Genomic DNA, 4247 nt, shown 5'->3' with positions numbered 1-4247 from the left:
CTGGTATTGTATGTATGAACTGAGCTGTTTGTTGGAAAAAGAGATATATCATTTAGGACAAATTTCATTCAGGAGTAAATACACTGAGAGGCAGTAGTTAGTATACCCAGTTCATTCTAATCTAGGAAGGTAAGTACAGGCCAACCATCTGTATTGTAATATTATAGCTCTCACACATGAATTTCCTCTTTGGTACATTAACCATGTACGGAGATTAAATAGGAAACAATAATATTCCCATTCTATTAATGATAGTTGAAGTGCCACTTTCCTTTTCGCAGTGTTCTAAGGGTAGCGTCACCTCCCAGTCTTGACGGGCAGCGACTCTGACGGGCGGCGCATGCGCCGTGTACGGTACGGCGGCCTATATGGGACGCGAATTTGCAGCCTGGCGTCAATTCTCAGTGGGACTCATCAGAAGAAGCAGCATTCTCCTGAAGATGGCGCCGAAATACCGAATCGAGTTGATTTTAGGATCCAGCAGCAAACCCGAAGAGACTTTCAAAACCTATTACGCCGTGAAAGCCTGCGAAGTCACATCTGGCTGACCATGTTCGGACCTCAGCCAACTGCTTTGCCGCAGTGGTAACACTGGTTCCCGTCAGATCACCGAAGTGAAGCACTGTCGGACTGGGCTAGCACTTGGATGGGTGACCATCCGGTCTGCCGGGCGCTGTTGGAAAGCGGGGTGCACTCAGCCCTTGTGAGGCAAACTGAGGAACTAATTGATTGAGAAGTAACAGTCCCGTAAACTGAAATACGGCCGGGAGAGCGGTGTGCTGACCATATGCTCCTCCACATGCGCATCCAGTGGCGCCGGCGGGCTGAGGATGATACGGCGGTCAGTCGGTACCCGTTGGCTCTTCATGGCCTGTTCGGCCGGAGGTTTTTTTGTTCTTGTTTTTTTTTTCAGCCCTCGGCTTGCGTAATGACAGTAATAACGAATAGTGAAAGAAATCGAAAGAGGAGTCGTTGGTGAAAACGTGTACTGTTTGCGGAGGGGCCTCGTTTCGGCTGTAATTTTCTACTGACCTCCAAAGTAGAAGATGTTTTTGTCACTCACTGATACTTAATATTTTTTGACCAGCTCCTCGATAGTCAACTTCTTCTTGTTGCGATTTTTATGTTCCGAATAACTAGCTTCCCCCAAGTATGATGCCGAGTGAAAACCTTCAGTCAGCTGCAACACTTTCTCCGTTGGAAACATCCTGATAAGTGTTGTTTAACAACAGAAAAACGTCCGCCCCTGGAAGCTGAGTGGTCAGCGCGACAGAATGTCAATCCTAAGGCCCTGGGTTCGATTCCCGGCTGGGTCGCAGATTTTCTTCGCTCAGGTACTGGGTGTTGTACTAATCGTCATAATTTCATCCCCATCGACGCGAAAGTCGGCGAAGTGCCGTCAAATCGAAAGACTCGCACCCGGCGAACGGTTTATCCAACGGGAGGATCTAGTCACACGACATTTATTTACAGGAAGAACGAAAATAATAAAAAAAAACTGACGAAACGTTTTCCACCGTGCAGTGAGAGTAACTGGAACCCATGTCTACCAAAACGTCCACACTACGAATTGTCTCATGTCTCTCATTTCAAACGGGAGTCAAAAGTTCTGCGATTTTGTTACAAAAGCGTGCCTACAGACAAGAAATGTGTCTCATTTGTCTATGAACAAAATCGCTCGATTGTCTATAGACACTGCCTAGATAAAAAAAACCGCTCGACTTTTAGTGTGCACAAGGCCTTAAGAACACATCGTAAAAATTACAGCCGTTTACCGTGCATAACAGTCTCGGAATTCGCTGCTGGGTTTTGGTACCCAAAAACAAGTTTTTGGGATTTTCTCGATAAAGAATGTAGATTTTGTGAATAAGGGGAGATGGTTCTTCTAGATAAATGCCTAAAGAAGATACCGTTGAAATATGGGAAATTTTCTGCCGTCATTCATTATTTATATTTCGCCTCATACTGGGTTCTACGTTTCGAAGTAGGGTAAATTTGGACCTCTGTATCTTGTAAACAGATCATCAAGTAAATTTTCAAACCAAACAATCCTGTCGGAGGAACTTACGCAAATGAGCATTATACCAGAGAGTGAAAATACTGCTACAGTTGTAAGGCTCTTTTATTCAGAACACGACCAGTTTCGGACTCTCATACGCCCATCTTCAGGTGTTATAACTTCGTGCTGTGACACCGAGGGCAGCGGTGGACGAATACAGGACGCGGTGTATTACCAGAGAGCGCAGCGGTGTTTTCAGCCTCTGGTGAAATTTCCAAAGTTGTTCGAGATTGTTATCTTAGGAACATGTCTCAAAAATGTGAGCCATTAGCTGTTCATGGCCATCTTATAATACTCGGCTGGGTTTTGGTCCGCTGGTGACGGCGAAAATATAGTAGGGTGTCTCCGTAAGTCCCATCAAGCCCACCGTAGGCCACGTCAAATGAAAAAACGATCCAACCGGTATGGAAGAGAGTAACATTCACACTTTTACCTGTACTGCAGGATAGTGAAACCAAGAGGATCCGTCTGTTAGATATACAAATAGTAGCAGAAGAGCTATCCAAAACACTCGAGCCTAACTTTTTCTGACCAATAGAACCTGAACATCGGAAAATCTCGTTTTTATAAGCGGTGTTTTCGAACATATTAGGTACACATGCTGTCGCATGTATACCGATTATGTCCCGAGTATGCCCTATACAAAAGAGTTTGGACAGTTCGACCGTTGAAAACGGAATTGTTCCGAAACACGTCTACCATATGAACAGTAAAGGGTAAGTTCCAGCTAGTAAAGACGGCATTCGCTGTCAGCAAAACGTGTCGAAATTTAACCGCAGGCGGACGGCGCGTGTGGAAATGGAACGCCCTGCAGGCCTAACGGAACCGCCGCGAGAATAAGATTGGTTCCACATACGGACGAGACTAGGCTGGTGGCCCGGTTAGCGGAGCGAGACAAGCACCTGCTGGCCGAGTTGCGGGTTCAGTTCCCTCCCCAGCCAGCAGCCACCCCCGTCTCCTCTGCTCACGCCTCGTACGTGCGGCGCGCGTCCGTCTGCGGTGGCAAAGCCCCGCCCCGGATGGCCTAACCACAGTGTTTACTGGGGAGCCGCGCCGCCGCGGATGCGGAGAAATCGGCCTTCCTGGAGAACAGGTCGGCTGTGGCACACATACTGACTGCGGCCGGGCGCCCGCGGACATTTACATAGGACAGCCAGGCCCTGCCAGGGAGTCGCGGCAGCCAGGCCGGAGCAACAGCCGAAGCTTGAGGGTCACGCACTGCAGTACACAGATGTCACACATGCTGCCCTAGCATGATGTGCTTCTCAAGTGTTTGAAAGAAATCAAGGTTGGAAGTCTTACGAGCCTGCTGAGTACCATAAGACTGTGACAACTATTGAGCAGCGGTCCTAGCGCAACCGTCTAAAAGCCTCTACACACGAACCAACCGCCCGACCGCCGGACAAATTGGACCTGTGTAGCCGTTTTGACCGATTGACCAACCTAAAGGCCTCTACACACGAACCTATCGTCCGACAAATTGGAGTGAGTAGCCGTTTTGACCGATCGACCGACCTAAACGCCTCTACACGCGAACCAACCGACCGACCGACCGACATATTCGACGTGTGTAGCTGCTCTGACCAACCGACCGACGAACTTTCCTTGTCGCCATGTTGTGCAGGTAGGGTCACCCGACAGCCTCTTCTCCCCCACCCTTCCCACTTGAGGCATTGCACCACAGCAACACTCGCACTTGACACGTTATGTACACCCAGGTCGCCAGGGGATCTCGTGACTGTAGCTTGTGTGTCAGTAATAATAATGTCGTGTGACTATGGCCTCGCGTTGGCTAGACCTTTCGCCGCGTGCAAGTCTTTCGATTTGACGCCACTTCGGCGACTTGCGCGCCGATGGGGATGAAATGACGATGATTAGGACAACACAACACCCAGTCCCTGGGCGGAGAAAATCTCCGACCCAGCCGGGAATCGAACCCGGGCCCTTAGGATTGACATCCTGTCGCGCTGACCACTCAGCTACCGGGGGGCGGACATTTTTGTCAGTAATACGGCATCTAGCATCTACATGCGCAGTATTTTATTTTACCGTTTTAGTCAAACGCATTCTGAAGCTAGAAGTCCATTCTAAATGACTACATAGGCGGTTATTGGGCTTTCCGTCTGCTCCAGTTTACCACCTTCATTTGATCACGAAACGTGCAGTTTTTGCTCTTACGCTTGAAACA

At 48.7% G+C, this 4247-nt stretch overlaps 1 pseudogene; it reads left to right on the top strand.

Annotated features, from left to right (window-relative positions):
- Nucleotides 1-564: 564 nt before the first annotated feature.
- On the top strand, nt 565-682 carry LOC124621195 (annotated as a pseudogene).
- The last annotated feature ends 3565 nt before the right edge of the window (nt 683-4247 follow it).

The sequence above is a fragment of the Schistocerca americana genome, chromosome 6 (genome assembly GCF_021461395.2).
Source record: "Schistocerca americana isolate TAMUIC-IGC-003095 chromosome 6, iqSchAmer2.1, whole genome shotgun sequence".
NCBI lineage: Eukaryota > Metazoa > Arthropoda > Insecta > Orthoptera > Acrididae > Schistocerca > Schistocerca americana.
This window is presented reverse-complemented; position numbering and strand designations above follow the sequence as displayed.